The sequence below is a fragment of the Canis lupus genome, chromosome 6, assembly GCF_048164855.1.
Source record: "Canis lupus baileyi chromosome 6, mCanLup2.hap1, whole genome shotgun sequence".
NCBI classification, from domain to species: Eukaryota; Metazoa; Chordata; class Mammalia; order Carnivora; family Canidae; genus Canis; species Canis lupus.
Window position 1 is genome coordinate 32,567,141 of NC_132843.1, and position 20,372 is coordinate 32,587,512.

The window sequence follows — 20,372 nt, forward strand, 5'->3', positions numbered from 1 at the left end:
AGGGAAAACTAAAACCTGAGAAAGATAAGAGCTTTTCCCCATGTTCTAACAATGAATTAGGGAAAATTTTGAGATAAAATTCAGGTTAACTGATTCCTCACTTTCTCCATTATATTAAAATAATATTTCCAACCTCCCAAAATATTAGCTTTTTAATAAAGTGATCAAAGGATGCCTGGGTGGCTCAGCAGTTTAGCATTTGCCTTCAGCTCAGGGTGTGATCCCAGAGTCCCAGGATGGAGTCCCACATCAGGCTCCCTGCATGGAGCCTGCTTCTCCCTCTTCATATGTCTCTGCCTCTCTCTCTGTGTGTGTGTCTCTCATGAATAAATAAATAAATAATCTTTAAAAAAGTGATTAATATTCCATTGTTATGTTTATAAGTTTATATTTCCTATAACATGTAGTGTTGGCATATATATATATATATATATATATAGAGAGAGAGAGAGAGAGAGAGAGAGAGTGCTTGAAATTATTCATTGATTTTAACTGATGCTTAATTCATATTCTGGTGGCAGTAGTATATTCATGTATATATACCCTACTACTGTTACCAATATTCTTTACAAAAAAAAATTATGAATGTGTAGCAATTTGGGAAGACATGGTGCTTATGTAAAGAATGGGCATTTGGGTAGCAATGATGTGTCATGGTATTTGAAGAAAAGAATTTCCTCATGCATGCTTCCCCCATCTGTAAATATGAATCCTATTCCTCTGCTAAAGCCTAGCTCAGCACCAACTTCAGAAGGGTCTCCCCTGATCCATCCACCAAGTTAACAGCTATCTGCATATCATCATGCCTTCTCAAGTTTCCATGATACCAAATGTTCAAGGTACTTTAGAACTTTATCAGTTATCTCTCATGTTTTTCTAAGATAGTATGTTTTTCTAAGATAGTTTCATATATGTTGATCTTGTCTTCTCAGTTAAATGTATCATTGTGGGTTAGAAAGGCAGTGAACAGACTTCCTTATCTTCTGTGCATACAGTGAGAACACAGAACATAGTCAGAAATACAAGACCAGGCAGTTTATAAGGGTCTTGAGCTTGCCCTTGCCTTTACTGTACTTATAAATAAAGACACAGGAAATAATTACAAAATAATGGGGTACCACCTGGATAGCTCAGCCGGCATAAGCAGCGGACTCTTGATTTACAAGTCTCAGGTCATGATCTCAGGATCCTGGGATCAAGCCCCATGTTGGGCTCCATGCTCAGAAAGGAGTCTGCTTGTCCCTCTGCTCCTTCCCCTGCTGCTGCTCTCCCTTTCTCTCTTGAGTAAATAAATAAAATCTTTTTTTTAGGTTTTAAGAAATACTTACAAAATAACATGTAAAGGAAATAGGCCTGATGGCAAAATGAAAAAAAATATTGAACAAATTAAGATAGTATTTTATTGTATTTATATTCTAATTAACTAAATGATAGTTATAGTAAAGTCTTAGGTCTGTAACGTGTCATATGGTTTGCAAAGCCCTTTCATAAGTATTATTTCATTTACCTTAGAAGAAGATATACTAAAAAAAAGAAAGAAAGAAAAAGATATACTAAGGAACATAGAGTAATTGAAAAATGCTGGAGCTATATATTAGGGAATGAATTACCAACTTTAATCAGCCAGGGAAGGCTTCAAAAGTAATTGTGTGCTAAAGTGAAGTTTTGTAGAGTGAAAATGATACCATTTTACTTTGTCTTTGTCTATGAGATCTATAAAGAACGATGTCTCTCCAAGGGAATAAGCAGGATCTTGAAGATGTCAGAAGATGATTGCAAACCTGACATGGAATTCTGAAATGCAACTAAAGTAAAATGAAGACAAAAAAGATTTTCTCCACTACCCTAAATCTAGAAGAAAATGTTGCATCATTTCCAACAAATGATTAAGTTTGATTTCTTAGAAAGAGACTGCTATTGAACATCTCAGTGTCAGCCAGTTCCATCCTCTTCCTCTTTTTCCTCGTACACTCACCCGCAGAGCAAATAATTATCTTTCTCTTTCCAGGTCCTTCTCTGCATAGAATTTGGGAGCTCATCTAGCTAACCACTGGGGATGGCCAAAAACAACAAATCAGATAGAAGAGGCAAAGGACTGGATGGATCACAAAGATACGTCACAGGTCCTTTAATATAACAGTATTTTTAAATAATAGATCATGTTATAGTTCCTTGGGCTCCTTTGTTACCACAAAAACAAGGTTTGCCTCTTGTGCACAGAGTCCAATAAAAATCAGGTAGTAGATTTCTAGTACATGAAATATACTCTACTACATTTTTCCATGTTTTTTAATTCAATTTTTATGAGCCTCTGTGGCTGAAGGAACTAGGGCTAAAGGAACAAGGAGTTCTGGGTATTTTAACTGCAGGCTGATATATGCTTGCAGAATTATAGGGATGGAATGGACCATGGGAATAGAATTGTCCAATCCCCCTCATTTCATAGGAAATTGAGGTCTAGAGCAGCACTTCACAACTATGTGAATATGATGACCACATAGAAAGTGAACACATTTTTACGAAACAACGGCATTATCTATAAAGGCTAATCATAGCTAAAGGCAACCATACGGCGGCACCTCAGGCCTGCTTGGCTACCAAGAAGGCTGTGGAATCAGTATCTTGGCACACCTATAACCTGTTCACAGTACTTCAGTGTTGCCAAGGTACACATCAAGGGAGAGCTCGGGTCTAGGGTACACACATTGAAGCAGAAGATTTATAGGAGTAACATCTGAGTGTGTGACTCTCCATAAGATACTTGTATTGTCTGGCTAGTTGGGCAGGGGTAGTGGTTAGAAGTGGTATGGTCCATAATAGAGTTGATGAAACACAAATGGTGGTTGCCTAAGAAATGTCTAGCTGTCCTTTGTATAACTACTTAATGCCTCTACTCTTCAGATCCTTCCAAAATCTCTGGCCGTAGAAAATAGAAATTTAAATCATTGCTCTATCCTCCTTTCCCCTCCTCATCTGCTAAATTTTATAATAACTAAACAGAATTGTAATTTTTAGAATAGAAAAAATATTAATGTGAATAATTGCTGCAAATTCCATTCATGCACGTGCACACACACAAAACAGTCACAGAAGTCTATTCTGAAATAATTAAAATCCTATGATGTTGCGTGGCTTTCATTTACTATAATTCTTAAAGATTTATTTCACTGTACCATTTTCTTTAGTCCTTAGGCAGAGCCACAGTGCTTGCTGAGTCTGTGTGTGGTCAGATCTCCACCACAGTAGCCTTCCCTACCAGTTTCAGAAAAGTTAAAAGACATCTAAACTGTTTATGAACTTTGTGCTTCATCTGATTAAAACCTATGTGAACCATACTTTATTTTATATGGTGCTTGTGACAGTGCCAAAATCAGAAACACCAAGGCAGTGGGGCTATTGGCATCCTGTTCATTAGCCTTTCTTTTACATCATAACTGTTTCCACATTGAGTCCTTAGCTCTGAAAGAGAGAGACAGAAAAGATGCCTGCTAATGAAATGTTTTCTTGTATTCTGTATACTTGAGAATATAACAAGATCCTTCTCATTCCATTAAAAATTATTACTTTAGTAAATTCCAGGTTGAAAACAAATGACTACAAGAATGATTTTTTTGGACATTTGGAAACCTTGCTTTTTAAACAACTCCACTTCTATTGCACAGAAAAAGCCTCAACTATTTATTCATTTCATTTGACTACTGTTTAATCTCAGTTTTTATGAGGACACTAATGACCCTCACAGATTGTTACCCTCCAGTGAAATAACAGAGCTTTGGCAGCGGCTGGATTCCAGTTGAAGAGTTCTGAAACTCACTGTAAATCTTCCTGTTTTGTTGTTCTTCAAACTAGGCTTTGCCATCTGCCTTATGAATTGAATTTTTGTTGCAGTATTTCGCATGATCTAAAATATGGTTATTGCCATCCATAAACTGAGGTTCCTGGAGAGTATTAATTAAGTCCAAAATATTGCACCAATGTGCACAGTGAAATACAACACAAATGTCATGGCGTGACCATCATTATAACCCTCTCTGCATTCCATGATGGCTGTTCTCTCAAAAACCCAGAGACAATTTGGTTGTAGCAGCCAACGAAGTTAAACCTAAGACTTAAATTCAGGTGGATGAGATAAATTGAAACAGATCTTATTGCTCCCAAACACTCTCTTGGAAATAATGGCATCTTGACATTTTATCAGTCACTCAAGCGGTCATTCTTAGCAGTATCAGCCAGAGCTTGAAGGATAGAGCTGTAAAGAAAGGACTGTCAGCTATAAACATTCCTCAAAACCATGAAAACCACAAATGAGAGCTTAAGTAATGGAGGACGCAATACCCTTGATATTTCAACAATTACCTGCAACAACAGGCTTTGTTCAGAACTGTGGTCATTTTTTTCAAAAGCTTTACTTGTCAGGCCCAGACTAAGGTAACTTGAGAGAGGAAAGAGATGAGGGAGGAGGGAACGGGTGGATCCGACATCCTTAGGTTAAAAAGTGAACTTAAGTTGGCTGCATATTTAAGTTTATGGAAATTTTTTAACAGCAACAAACAAAAAATAAGATCACTAAAGATTGAACTGAGGACATTAATATTATTAAGCTTGTGGTGAAGCTTTGAGATCATTAGAAAGGCATTTACACTGCTCAGCTGTTTCCTATGTGGTCATTCCTGATGTCAAATTACAGAGGAGAAAAATAGCAGGGAGTGCATTGCAGGGAAGAGAAAGTAGTAATGGATAAGAATGTAAGTATGGGAAGGCAAAATGAATTTAACTTCATTACACCTCAGGAACATATCACTGTGTTATTGTGGAAGGAGAAAGACTAATTTTAAATGGAGTTGGTGCTATTATCTTGGCAATTGGGACCCAAGAAAACTAAATGAAATTGAGTATACACCACAAGCGAGTCACCCAAACTCAAGAGACAGCAAACGTGGAAAGGTTAAATGCCCTAGAAATTGCATTTGTGGAGTTTCTCAACACAGGAGATTAATGGTTACTCAAAGCAATGGATAAATATTAGCTGAAGACCGTTAGCTGAGGAAAACACATCAGTGCATCACGGTTCTCAGGGCTTATCAGATCAATTTTAAATAGGTTTATCTTGGGCTTTTCTAACATTTAATGAGGAACAAATTGTTTTGTTTTGTTTTGTTTTGTTCTGTTTCCTCTACTCATGTTGACTTTTTGATATTACCTAGGAGAGAACAATTAAAATAAATGGGTCTGTGACAAAGTGTTAATTTGCTTGTCTCTGAAGCAATTGGAAAAGGGTCATTTTATGATTGTTTCCTCCTATTACACAGTTTATCATAAGTACTTAGATTGACTACAAAACTCTTTAGATGAGACAAGAGTTTGAATGATCATTTGGCTCTTTCCACAGATGTCATATAGCACCCATCTAAACAATATCAGATTAATATGAGTCTGCCTACTTTTCAGTAGCTCTGAATCCTTAATCAAATGGTCAGTCAATTCCCTTTACGCTTAACAACAACAAATGAAAACAAACACAAAATATATGTTATTGTCTCTTGGGTGCCCCTCACTGTGCTAAGTGTGAGGGGACTTTTAAAAAACAAATAAAGTGCAAGCCCTTATCTAAAGAAGCTTAGCACCTAGTAAACCTAATTCACTCATGTGATACAAGCCCATTTCTTTGGTCTCTAGAAAGAATGGGTGGAAAGTGAAATTATTTTATTCATAGTTTCTTGATTGCATACAAGAAATACTAAAATCCAAAGCTTTGCCATTAGGCCTTGACAAACCACATGAAGAATACCAGGGAGTAGTATGTGAAGATTGTAGAGACTGAATAACAGGTGTTTGGCCTGGGGTTCTACACAATCAGCTCTTCTTTGTCTCTTAGTCCAGGTTTACTTGGTTCCCCCACCAACTATGTGGCCTGCTTGACCATTCTTGAAATAACAGACTCCTGGATATAAATTTGTCTAGTAAGTTTCACTTTATTTTTTCTTTATTTGTTTTAACTTTCTTTTTCTCTGGTTATACTCGCAAATTCAGTAAGAACTTTGTAAGACCTATCTAAATCTTTTGATAAGCAGCAAATAAAGCAACACAAATGTTCAACCAAATGGTCCAATTTTGAAAGTAGCAAGTGACATTTCTGCTTTCTTCAATGAACCATGCATTTCATCTTCATTAAAAGAATCACTTATTTTATTCTCTGTCAGTAGTTCATAATAAGGTATCAGTAGAGTACTGCTTATATGCTATGGCTTGCCTGGCCTGTAGAACAACTTCCCATGACCCTAATATTTCCCTTTGTGAACAGTACAGTATGAAATAGCCTGGTCCCACCCATATATAACCTGCAATTTCACAACAAACAAAATAGCATGGAAGACCATGCACAATTTTCATATATTGAGGACTGCTCAAAAATGTGAATCTGAGTATGTTTGTCATCTGAAAACATAGGTCATGAGTAAAGGAAACTTTGAGAAGATTATTTCATGAGAGAACAAAAGACAAGTCCCCTCTAGTGATCAGAAAAAAAAAATTGTCCCTTCCAACATCAAACAAATGGAATATTCTGAGTCTTAGCAATAGTGACATTGTTCACAGTGGAGGCTCTACATAGGGGAAACTGATTGTGATAGAAGGGTACTGAGATGAAGAACTTTGTACTTCACATTTCTGCTGTACATAAACATATAATCTATACGATCTGCTTAGAGTTTTTACAAAAGTATGCATATTTTTGTGTTAAAAATTTAGAAAGAGCAAAAATCTGATATAACTTCTAGGACATAATTTGCTTTTAATAAACATTTTTTATCTATATTCTTCAGAAAAAGGGGTGAATAGTATCTGTCCTACCCTGTGCCCTTTCAGCTAGAACATAAATGCCCTTTGTCCTGCTCATAACCAAAACAAAGCAAAACAAACCTATGAAAAACAATAGTAGTTCTAAAACTTTCTTGGAGCCCATAATGTCTGCCTCTCCCTTCCACATGCATCACCCCTTTGTATTTCCTTGTTTATTTTGTTTCAGGATTCTCAGTTGCATACACTGACTTCAAAACTTACTTCTGGTCCACTTTGGTTCAGATAACTCTGTGGCCTCCCACTCTGGATCTTCAGATTTCCACTTTCCCATAGAAGAAGAGAAATTCATATTGAAAGGGCAAAGCATTTAGCAGGAAAGATGACAGAAACTAACCTGAAAAGACAGGAATCCAACAAGAGAGATAGACAGCAAGAAGCATTTTGAGGCAGAAAAGGAATTAAGCTACTCTCTATCATCCCTCACCCAAATATGAAGGACACTATTGGATAGGACCCCTAGGCTCAGTCAAGTAACAGGTAAAGTGATGAGACCATCTTGTTTCTCTTTCTGTTTCCTTCCCCAACTTTATGTCTATACCTGTTTGTCTTTCTTGTCTGTCTATTCAGCTAAACAAGTATGAACGAACTAACTTTGAAATTTTCTATAGGAGTAGAAAAGAAGAAAAATGTAGTCCTAATGCTTAAGGAAATTTGCCTGTAAATAGGGAGTGAAATGTATAATAGTATTAATAAGTAACTAAGAAAATAATAATAAGTAACTGAAAATAGAAGTCCCTCCTTTCTCCAAAAGAACTTGATAATTAAGGGCAGTCCTGGTGGCTCAGCAGTTTGATGCTGCTGGCCCAGGGCGTGATCCTGGAGGCCCTGGATCGAGTCCCACATCGGGCTCCTTGCATGGAGCCCGCTTCTCCCTCTGCCTGTGTGTGTGTGTGTGTGTGTGTGTGTGTGTGTGTGTCTCATGAATAAGTAAATAAAATCTTTAAAAAAAAAAAAAAAGAACTTGATAAATAAGGAGTTCTATGGAGACTATTTGGCTTTGCAGAAAAGGACCAAGACCTGAATTTAGAAATAGGGACAGACAAGAGCTGAATTTTTTTGCATAATAAAATGAGGGGAAATACTGGATTTTGTTGGGATAGGAGTAGAAGAAAGGAGAAGAGAGAATAGCCCAGCAACTTACAGAAGTGGGAGAAGGACTTTTGATTAAAAATAGCCTAATATTTGATTCTGAGATTTTGCTTTGCTAGAGTATAGACTCCCCTCTTCTCCCTAAACTTTCAGTAGAGTCTGCAAATTGCAAAACACACACAAAAAAAATGGTATCTTTGTGGAAATGAGAAAAATGGACTAAGATCCATGCTTGGATAGAGGCCACAATGGAAATAAACAGGGAGAAAACACAAGATGGAAAATCTAGAATTCGGAGAAGGCAAGAATCTAGAGCCAGACACCGAAACCTACAACATAACCTATTTTGAACTCTTGAAAATCTTGGGGAGAGCAATGTATTTTATGCAGGGCATGGAACAGGAATATAGGCCAACCTAGATTTAAGGAGAAAGGAGACCAAACCTGACATATGGGTTCTCTAGGTAACTAGCCATATGAGGCTAGTGTATGTCTATGTCAAATATGTAATAAATACCAAACATACTAGAAAGAAAGTAAGAGATCAAAGCAGGCAGAGTCAGGGAAGTATTTTAGAAAAAGTAGAGTTCAAAGCATGGGCCTTGACCTGATCTCACTAGCTAATGTGAAATATGTCCACTTTGTTATACCATTAGTGCAATGTCATTTGGAAGCTGTGTCTTGGCCTCAAAGGTTTTATAAAGACACCCAAAGCCCATAGGGAAAATCATATGTAACCCAAATTGAAAAAACTGAGGAAAATAAAATTTCTTCAAAGGATCTCCCAGGAGAGTTCTGGTTTTCTTTGATCTTTTCAGCTGGGGTCTAATGCTACTGGTGTCTTTCCTATGAATTACCCGCATTGGAAAATAGAGAATGTGAACTTAGAATCCCACCCACTTCTTATGTGAGAAGAAGAATAGCATAGTTGCCAGATGTCTTTGAATCTCACGTCTGACATGCCTGACAGTGTGACCCTGAGACAGTCACATGACTCTTCTGAGCTCCACTCTGTAAAGTAGGGAATGAAGGCAGCTATTTCATAATATCATTAAGAAAATTATGAGACCTCATAAGTAAAGCACTTAGCAATACCTAACACACAGGAAATATTCAATAAACTGAAATCTTTATTGCTGTCAAGAGGAATTCCTATCATTAGCCATTCCAATGTAAAATTATTTTCTTTTAGATGTATATTCATTCAGTTCTATAAATATTTGAACTTAATAATATACATTTATAATATTATGCTAGATGTTAGAGGAACCACCAAAAATATAACTTTCCTACCATCTAAGAGTTTGCTATCTAGTTGGAGACACAAGATATATATACCCCATAAAATAATTTTAAAAAAAATACAAATGAAAGTCATTAAGTGCCAACAGGAGGAAAGAGCATATACCACTGTATGGAGATTTCACTATTTCTCTGAAAAAAAGGATTATCAGGAAAAAAGTATTTTCAGAAGAGCAGAAAATAATGTATTGCTCATGCCGACTTAGTAGCTATTTAATTCAACATTTTAACCACTCTATTACTAGGTCAGGCAAAGGTCCATCAATAAATCAATAAATATTTGATGAGCATCTACTATAATCAAACACAATTGATGTTCCCATATTAAGAGTGATGGCTACTGCTGAGCAGAACGCAGAATACCACTTCCAGCACAGGGAAAGTTTCTGGTCTCCCCCTTTCAGCTCATCACCAATGCCTGAGATTACCAGCATGTTCATGATGCTATGCAATTGCAGACTGGCTGTCCCCAAGTGGAGAGGAAAGGGCAGAGGGTGTGGGGGTGTCAACCACTTTGGCAACAAGTATATTGAGCCAACCAAGCCCCTCACCCTAGAGTGCACCGTCAACCTGTACCCTCTTAGTAATAATACTTTTGGTATAAAAAAGTTCCTCTACAAGGACAACTCTGTTGCAACTAGATTTCATTGCATGAATGAGGAATTTGATAAAATTGGAAAAAGCAGGATCATAGAAGGGGTTCTGATTGTGCATGAGTACTGACTGGCCCATGAGTTATTGCTATAGCTGGGAACAACTAAGTTACCAAGTTAAGTGAACTTAACCCAGAAGACATTAAAAGATTAAAAGCTTAACAGGGATACTGGGCTATCCAGGTCATTGATAGCTGCATTGGTAACTAACAGATACCAAATTTTGAATTTCCCTCGATATCCATGGATTTCTGCAGATATTACACAACCTAAGGAACACAAGTTGTTTTTGGTTCAACTTCAGGAAGATGCCTTGTTTGTGGTCTCTAAAATTACAAGCTGGTAGCTGCACCATTCTTTGAATTGCATAATGATACCACAGGATAAGCACCCGTAATTTCTAGTCTCCCTGAGCTTTTGAGGCAAGTTCAATTTTATATAAAACTGAATTCCTGAGCAGTAGAGAAATAAAAGAAATTGTCTCTCTGAGCACAGCTATATACAATATAGAATAAATATGGTAGAAGTATTTGTTTTTTTTTGTTTTGTTTTATCTACTGTCCATTGTTTGAATAGTAAAGTTAATATAAAAAGCTAGAGAGCAGTGTAACCAAATGTGGAAATGTTTCATTTACTTTTTGTTCTTTCTCTTTTTTTTTTTTTTTTTTTTGTATATTAAAGAAAGTGGAGGGATGCCTGGGTGACTTGGCAGTGCTCAGGGCGTGATCCTGGAGTCCCGGGATCGAGTCCCACATCGGGCTCCCTGCATGGAGTCTGCTTTTGCCTCTGCCTGTGTCTCTGCCTCTGTGTGTGTGTGTGTGTGTGTGTCTCATGAACAAATAAATAAAATCTTAAAAATAAAAGAAAGAAAGTGGACTTCAAAAAAATTTTCTACCATGCCGTATCCTCTTTAGGTCTCAGTATATCATACCAACTTTAACCAATTCTTATTGTAAATATACTGCAGTTGTGACTGCTTGTTTACCTCTCATCCTAACCTTTAATGGTGTTTGTTCCAGTGTATTAGGACCAATCAGCAGTCTCAAACTGCTCACTAGTATATGACTTCTTTCTTTTTTCTTTTCTTTTCTTTTTTCTTTTCTTTGCTTTTATTTTCTCTTCTTTCTTTTTCCCTTTCTTTTCCTTACTTCCTTCCTTTTTCCCTCCCTCCCTCTCTTCCCTCTGGTCTCTCTTTCTTCCAAAAAACACCGTTTGTGTCATTGCTCTAGGGTGGTACTTTATAAACTTTAATCAGCACAGGAATCACCAGGTCCCTTGTTAAAATGCAGATTCTGATTTCAGTAGGTCTGGCTGGGGAGACTTAAAATGCTGCATTTCTAATAAGCTCCCGGGAGGTGCCAATGGTGCTAGTCTGTGGAGCATGCTTTGAGTAGCAAGGGACTAGTTCTCAAAACCCCTTACAGCATGATGACTATAGTTAAAAATACTATGCTATACACTTAAAAGTCACTATGAGAGTAGAGCTTTAGTGTTCTCACTGTAACAACAAAATGGTAATTATGCAAAATAAAGGATGTTAACCTTATTTTGGTAAACATCTCACGATATATACATGTATCACATCATTACATTGTACACCTTAAACTTGCACAATATTATATGTCAGTTTTATCTCAATAAAACTAGAAAAGAAACCTCTACAGTGTATTTCTTTAAACAGCAAGACTTAGCTGGGGAGGCAAGGAATACAAGCAGAGACTTTGCCTGCTTCTATCATTCTATTATTATAATCTATTAACCATTCAATAACAACGGTTAATAATTCCTGAGGACTCTCTTTTTGCCATGCATTGTGCAACGTGCACTGACTGCATTTATTATTTCCTTTAGTCTTTACAACTACCCCGTGAAGTAGGAATTATTATTTCTTTTTTTAAAAGATTTATTTATTTATTTTAAAAAGAGAAGAGACACACAGAGAGAAAGAGAGCATGCATATGAGTAGGGGAGGGGCAGGGGGAAAGTAAGAAGCAGATTCCCCGCTGAGCATGGAGCCAGAAGCAGGCCTTGATCCCAGGATCCCAAGATCATGACCTGAGCTGAAACCAAGAGTTAGGCGCTTAACTGACTGACTGAACCACCCAGGTGCTCTGGAATTATTATTTGTGTTTTACAGATGAGAAGACAGAGGCCTAGAGAGGGTGAATAATTTGTTCAAAGGCACATCAAGTAGTTAATCCATGGCAGAGACAGGAATTGAACAGAAGCAGTCTAGCTTATCGCTGATTGTCAAATAAAGGTATAAAACTGCAAAAAAAATTTTTTTTAATTAAAAAAAATTTAAAAAAAAAGAAGCAGTCTAGCTTAGGGTCTAAACTCTTCACACTCATTATCCTGTCTCTTTCATACTAACTGAACCAAAACATAACCACATTTGGTTCTAAGGCAATAGATTAATCTATTGTTCAATGTCCTTACAACTGGAAATCCTTAAGAGCTCTTTCCCAAAAATTGGGAAAGGGTGAGCTATGGGTGATTTATAAAAGTGCTCCCTACTATGCCTCAGGGAATGTCTACTAGTTAAAGTGCCAAACCTCTAGGTAGCTCACTACCACCCACTAATTATGAGCCATCACCTATTTCTGTTCCCCAGTCCTGTCACTGTACTTGCCACCTTGGATCTTCCACTGGCATGATGAGCACCTAAAGGCCAGCTCTGACCACTTCCCAAACCACACTCCAGACCCATCCAGGCAATTTCTACCTTCCTCCACCAGTCAAGAAGGAAAGTTTGGACACTGAGATAGTTGTGAGCCACAAAAATGAATTCAGGTTTATTAATTTGTAGTCAGGAAAGGCTTTAGCAAATCAGGGAACATTTTGCTTAAATGACCTCATCTCCTATTTGTATCCTTAATGGAGAAACTGAAATTGTCAAAGCGGTGGAATATGTTGCCTCCTTTTGCACACAAATAATTTATTTTAAGACTTTTCATGCCTTCAGGGTTCTCTTTTCTGGGTCACAAATGATAAAGCACACAAAATTTTATTCATTTCTATCATAGTCCTGGAGATGTTAAAAATCACATTTTGCTTTTAATAGCTTCTCTATCAATACAGGTAGTAACCTCTTAACCAGCCTCCCGTCTCTAACTGCTATTTCTGCCAGTCTGTCTTAACTGTGGAACAATTCGCTTGTGTGAGCTCTCATTTATTAAGTGCAGACTACAGCTAAGTGCTTTGCAGAATATATAGTATTAGCACTTTGTGATATTCTTTGTGGTTTTGTGTATGGAGGACAATAATATGTCTTACATTCATGTAGTTCTTTATATTTTTCAAAGGGCTTTTTGTGTTGTGTCTCATTTGATCCAAAACTACCTTGCAAGAGAAGTAGAATAAATATTATTCTATTTTATAAGTAGAAAAACTTGAGTGTCATAGAGGTTAAGTGATTTGTTCTGGGTTAGACAACAAGTTTTGTAAGTGTGAGTTTGGAACTAGGGGTCCCCTAACTCATTGTACACTTTTTTTTTCAATACAAGAAAATGCAAAACAAAACAATCACCAACCACCAATACTAAATAACTATTACAATATTTTCATGGAAGGAAGGAGGGGAGGAAGGAGGGAATAGTATTATTGGCTGATTGGTTTGCAAAGGAGATAGAATTTTATCTCACTCTTGAAGGATAGATGAAATGTTAATGGCCAGTAGGAGAAGGAATTGTATAAGCAACAGTGTGGGTACATGACCATCTGTGGATATGCAAGTTGGGTTCATGAGGCATTGGGTAAAAAAATATGACTAGAGCAGGAGACTTAAGAAGGAAGTTAATAAGAAGTAAACAGGGATCCCTGGGTGGCTGAGTGGTTTAGTGCCTGCCTTCGGGCAGGGCGTGATCCTGGAGTCCCAGGATTGAGTCCCACATCAGGCTCAGTGCATGGAGCCTGCTTCTCCCTCTGCCTGTCTCTGCCTCTGTGTGTGTGTGTGTGTGTGTGTGTGTGTGTGTGTGTGTGTGTCTCATGAATAAATAAATGAAATCTTTTTTTTAAAAAAAAAAGTAAACAGATCAGATGGTAGAGAATCTTCAATATCAGCCTAAGTAGTTTAATACTCTTCATATTTGCATAGTTTAAAACTAATATATAGATAATGCATATTGCTTTTTAAGTCAATCCATGAATCTCAACAATAACCACCAGGCTTAATGCTGGGCAAAGTACAAAGGATATTTGACCTTGTGATCTTTCCACCTGAGGTCCTACCCCCACTACTAAATAACTCTTGCCCAACCTTTGATCTGAATCATCATATTTGTACATATACAGTACATAGATAAGGCCACAGGTCTCAGTGCTTGGCCATTTTTTGTTGAGAAGTATTTGCCAGAAGTCTATCATAGCAATAAGTAACTGAAATCCATTTCACTAGTTACATAAATTAGCCAGTTTTTTTATTGCAATCAAGCAATTGAACTTAAATATTAAGGAAATTCAAAACACTAATAGTATACTATATGTGATCACATATTTCTTTAAAAAAAAGAAAAAGAGATGGTGCCTGGGTGGCTCAGTCAGCTAAGCATCTGACTCTTGATCTCAGCTCAGGTCTTGATCTCAGGTTGTAAGTTCAAGCCCCATGTCGGGCCCCATGTTGGGCTCCATGTTAGGCTTTTTTTTTTTTTTTTTTTCTACTTAAAAAAAGAAAAAAAGAAAAAGCAACTGGACTCTATATACTGTGGGACTCATTACATTTAGCCCAGATCCAGCATCTTCTTGTTACCTATCTCCATCCTTGGTGATGAGAATTACAGTTGAGAAAAAGAATAGTGAGATTCTGTAGAAATTTCTTGGTAAAAGAATACTGAATTATGTTCCCTAGAGCCTATTGACAACCTTAGAATTTCTAACCTTGACACTATTAGCATTGTGGGCCTAATAATTCTTTGTTGGGGCTGGGGCAGAGGGCTATTCTGTGTATCAGAGGATGTATAGCAGCATCCATGACCTCTACCTACTAGATGTCACTCTTAACCCCCTCGTTGTGAAATCCAAAAATGTCTCCAGATAGTACCAAGTATCTCTGGATGGCAGAATTGTCCCTGGTTGAGAAGCACTGGACCACAGCACAAAATCTCAGGATTTTAACAATAAGTTTGAAAAAAAAAAATAACCCAAGAAAATAAATGAACTACCCTCTGTATTTCCCTAAGCTTCCCAGTTCATCAAGACTTTGCTATATAATCTCATTTGCCCAGGTAAACCTATCCAAACCAATAATGAGAAGGAAAAAAAAAAAAAGAAAAAAGATGACAGAAAATAAATCCCAGCTATGAACCAGTTAACTAACATTCCGCACGAAGTTATAGACAATTTCCCCCAAGAAATTAAATTCCTTTACAAAAGTACCCTGAGGACTTTAACACAAATCACTCTTCTTACTTGAGACTATTTATCATTTTTTAGAGCTTATAAATTATACACACCAGCAGCAATTTTATACACCAACAACCACAATAATCCAGACACAAAACAGAGCAGTTGAAGGGTACACTCTAACAAAAGAGATGGAGGGAGGGAGCAAGAAAAGAACTAACCATGCTCTCCTTTAGAGCTCTCCTCTCAGGGACATCACTTTTCCTTTTTGTCCTCACTGTCTTAATAGATTTCATCTTCCTTTAAAAGACAAGTCACGATCTGTCCCTGAAGACAGCCGTTATCATTAAAACGCTCCGCTGGGGGCAGAGGGGCAACATTACTCAGTGTGAGACAGGACATGTGAGAGGATGTGTGACACTCTTCCTTCAGGGCCAGCATTTTGGAGAATGGAGGGACTAAGACAGGATGCTCAGAGGTCAACCCTTCCATCCTCTGGTTGAAGCTGCCACCAAAGCCATTTAAGAAGGAAAATAGTCAACTCCCTCAATTTACATTTCTGGAGTGGAGTTGTTTTCACTCAATTAAAAGAGAGAAGATAGATCCCAGAGCAATAACGTTTCTCTCCCAGTTATATCCTACGCTCCCCTTAGTGCTCCTGATATGAACATCACTTAAAACGATCAAGAATCAGATACTAGATATTCATCTGTGCAACACACCAAATACATCACTCCTGCACTCCCGTGTTGGGGGTGAAAAGAAACAGATGAAGGACACACACAGTGGTCACCTTCCATTGCAGCACTTTTCCTCTTCCCATTATTTTGAGTAGTAACCAACATATCACAATTAAGCTGCACACCATCTACGGAACTCAGTAGATAGAAAATAAAGTAATTACAGTATTTAGAGCTGGAAGGCACCTTGAAACATCTCTAATTCCAAGCTCATTTAACAAAAAGGGAAAGCCAGAGCCAGAGAGGTAAAATGACACTGTCCAAGGTCATTTGGCTCATCAGTGACCTGTGAGAACCAGAGCCCCTGTCTCCTGACTCTGAAATACTCTGACAGTAATGCTGCTTCTCAGACCAGCTCACAATGGCACCAGAAAGCCAAAAATAAAAATAAAAATAAAAATTAGGAGTTCTTGTATCCAAACAAACCAGAGACAGTATTTGGTTTTGTGAGACTGCTCAGCAGCCATTCTGCTTCCGGAATGGTACCACCTCAATTCCCTTTGAGTCATTGCTGTGTCTCCTATTAGCCATGTGGTTCAGCTGGATTTGGTCTCACTGTCAGTCCCATGAATCCCCCTCCTTTTTTTTAAATAGGTTTTATTTATTTATTCATGAGAGATACAGAGAGAGGAGCAGAGACATAGGAGGGAGAGGCAGGCTCCCTGTGAGAAGCCTATGGTGGGACTCGATCCCAGAACTCCAGGATCATGACCTGAGCTGAAGGTAAACGCTCAACCACTGAGCCACCCAGATGCCCCTGCATCCTCCTTTTAGATTCACATTTAGCTGCAAACCCTACACAGTAAGTGAATTTATCAAATTGCTTTTTTCCCAGTGAAGAGAAATAGGAGCATCAGGAAGGCAAGCACAATGAAGGTAGGATTGGAACTAGGAATCAGAACCCCAAGTATACACCTTTCTTTTGTTTGAAGCTGGTGCTGAGAAGTTTCTATTATTATATAGCCCAAGAGGCTTGTGAGAGCTCACAACTAGAGAGGCCCCACACTTCCCACCAGATATCACAAGGCAACTGCTACAGAATATAACTCCAGTTGACTAGCTCAGAGTCCCCTGGATCCAACCAGGCATTAACAAGAGAGTTCTCAGAGAACTCTACCAAACAACAGAACATTGTGCTTACATTCCAAGCCACTTCGGGTAAATACTCTAATCTTAAATGAAATCCCACATGTGCTGAAAATCAATGACTCCATTTATTACTAGTTATGAGTTTATGCTGCTGAAGTTATTACCAGAAGGAGGAATAGGTCTCCCTTTATATCTTTATTTTTAAAAAATATTACCCAAGTAATAACAACAATAATATTTTATATTTTTTAACCTAAAGATTATATTTGACTAGCATTTTTATATCTTTCATAACCTAACAGAAAAAGACAAACACATGATTTCATTTATATGTAAAATCTAAAAAGCAAAACAAATGAACAAACATAACAAAAAAACAGATTCATAGATAATGGAAAACAATCTGATGGTGAGAAGGGAGGGAGATGAGGGCATGGGTAAAGTGGGAAAAGGGATTGAAAGGTACAAACTCCCAGTTATAAAATAAAAAAAATACCAGTTGCAATGTACAGCATGGGGAATATAGTTGATACTCTTATAACAACTCTTATATAACAACGTTGTGTTGTTTTGTTTTAAGATTTTATTTATCCATTCTTGAGAGACACAGAGAGAGAGAGAGGCAGAGACACAGGCAGAGGGAGAAGCAGGCTCCATGCAGGGAGCCCGACGTGGGACTCGATCCCAGGTCTCCAGGATCACGCCCTGGGCTGAAGGTGGCGCTAAACCGCTGAACCACCCAGGCTGCCCTCTTATAACAACTTTGTATGGTGGTATATGGCAGCTGGATTTATCATAGTGATCACTTCCTAATGTATATAAAAATTGAATCACTGTGTTGTACACCTAAAACTAATATTGTATGCCAACTACACTTCAATTTAAAAAAAAAAAAAACCTAACATATATTGTCTCATTTGATCCTCACAAGGCATTATTTATCCCCATTTTATAGATGAGAATTACTGAGTCACTGATTCAAAGTAACTACCCAGTAATGGTAAAAGAATGGTAGAACCAGGACTCATGACAGGATTAAGACACATTTATTTAATATGATGCAAAGAGTAGGGGTCCTTTATTTTTCTTGTAATGGCTCCAAATAAATAATTCTCCTTCTCTGTCTTCAAAGCTTTGAAGTTTTATCTAATCTCCATAAAGACATAGATAGATCCTAAAGCAGACACAAAGAAAATGCTTTTGAAGTAGCATTGACATTGTAAGAACTTTTGACGGGTTCATTCAAATTTTATGAAATCTGTCTTGGCGCTTCTGATCCTGCTAGAGAGTTTGCTGTGGTGATATGTGTGCATGCGCATATGTGTGCATGCAAACAAATGCATGTGCATGCACATATCAATGTGAATTGACAGAAAGGCAACATGTGATAGGCCATACTATGAAAATGAAAGGCTAAAAATTGCATTTATTTTTTACATAGCACTATTGACCTTAGTTTGGGATTCGTCATTTACAGAGCCACTTTAGGTCACCTGACATTCAAAGTGATCCCCTAGCTATGATATTTACATGAGCTCTTATTCCTCTTTCTACTAAAAATAAGTAAGCATTTTGAACAATAACAATGATCTTGTGTCTGTGAATCTGGAGATGCCTTTTAAATCCCATGCTCTGAGAAGCAGAACTAAGTCAATCAGAGGCATTTAACTCTCATCAAGATATTCATTTACCTGGATCTGCTTTTTCCATTTGTTTTTACAATCATCAATGATGAGGAAATTTGGCCACTCTACTGAAGTTTCAGAAGATTTAGTGAGAGGTTTTGAATTATTTCCCGATTCATGCTGGGAAGATCCAGAAAGGCAGCAGAAGCAAGCAGCAGCCAATTCCCAGAGCAGGGGAATGGAAGAGCCATTTCCGGCATTGTCACAGGAAGAAATAGGAGAAGGAGATGGGGGTGTGGAGAAGACTAGACATCTCTCCCAACCTTCCAGTGCTTCAAATGGGCCAGCTCCATGTCTGTTTTATATGTTGGGATTTTGCTTAAGAATTATTATGCTAATCTCTGGTTCCAAAGACACACTGAAAAACCTTTAAAAATTTGAGAGCCATTCAGACAAAATAACTTGGCCCATATTACATAGTCCCTGCAAAACAAGGATCCAGCCCTAAGTCATCCATGTCCCAGCACTGTTCTCGTCAGCAGTCCTCCTGATTTCCTACCTCATTTCATCCACACAGCAACCAGGCAAAGTAGATAATATTAACCTTTTTATATAGATGCAAAAACTAAAGCCCAAAACTTCAGATTATCTTGGCTATCTAGACTAAGGTTAGAATACCTGTCTTCTGACTACAAACTCCCATGTTGTTGGCACTATATGCACCGTGTCTCAATGCAAAAGACAGTGGGTTTATAAAAAAATAAAATAAAATGTGAGTCATGCTATCTCCTTTTCCTATTTTAATTTAAATTGTCTTCTGCAGACACCACCCTGTCTCTTCTGAAATGTTCTTTGTCTTTGATCTTTGAGTCCGTTTCTTCTCTATCAAACTAACTGTGTCTGTAGTGCCCTTCCAAGATGACCTCTGCTGGCACAGAAAGCCATCCAACAGGCCATTTGTCACACCTGATATCTTCTCTTATAGGAAAGGGACAAAAGGCTGTCTTTGAGCCCCCTTTGAAAGTGTTTTCATGCTAATCCAAGAATTACTGTTGTGTTTGTTTTCTAGCTGGTGCAGTGTGAAGTCATTCATGGGGCCGCATGGACCTTGTCTAGTCACATTCCAGGCCATTTTTGGAACGTTTTGGGGAAACGCATCATCGCTCTGCTGGTGGGAGACAAGTCTGTGTCTCTGCCTGAGGCTGGCAGTCAATGCATCTACGCCCTTGACTGCACATGAAAACATCTCCTGCCATCTCTGCCAGGCATCCCACTACACACACACAGGAAGAGGGGAGCAGAATTAAATGCTCATCCAAAAAAAAAAAAAAAAAAAAAAAAATCAGGGAGAAAACAACCACCTCCTAAATGTGTATCTCTCTGGAAAACAAGGAAAGAAAGTGAGCTAGCACTTTAGTTAAGGAAAGGCAAGCTTTTCCCAAACAACCTAAGTTGTTATGGGGTAACAGAAGTAGACCCAGAATGGGAATTGAGAGACACAAACACTAATTCTGATTCTGCCAATAACTAGTTATATGACTTTGAGCACATTCTTTTATTTTGTCCCTTATAAAATGGTGCTAATATTTCAAACTTCATAAGGATTAAATGAAATACTGCTCACTGATTAACTTGATAATTGAAAGAAGCTAAACCAATTGCTATTGTTTTTGCTC

The 20,372-nt window shown here is 37.7% G+C and overlaps 1 long non-coding RNA gene and 1 pseudogene across 7 annotated transcripts in view; both read left to right on the forward strand.

The window, feature by feature from the left end:
- LOC140635186 (uncharacterized) overlaps window positions 1-20,372 on the forward strand; it is a 127,840-nt gene that overhangs the window by 16,048 nt on the left and 91,420 nt on the right. For 6 of the 7 annotated variants that reach the window (XR_012032551.1, XR_012032555.1, XR_012032550.1 and 3 more), the window contains exons 2-3: window positions 2,009-2,123; window positions 5,876-5,960. This is a non-coding gene — a long non-coding RNA (uncharacterized lncRNA). The remainder of the gene's footprint in view (window positions 1-2,008; window positions 2,124-5,875; window positions 5,961-20,372) is intronic. The other variant, XR_012032554.1, reaches the window with a different exon arrangement.
- On the forward strand, window positions 9,583-10,358 carry LOC140634823 (cleavage and polyadenylation specificity factor subunit 5 pseudogene; annotated as a pseudogene).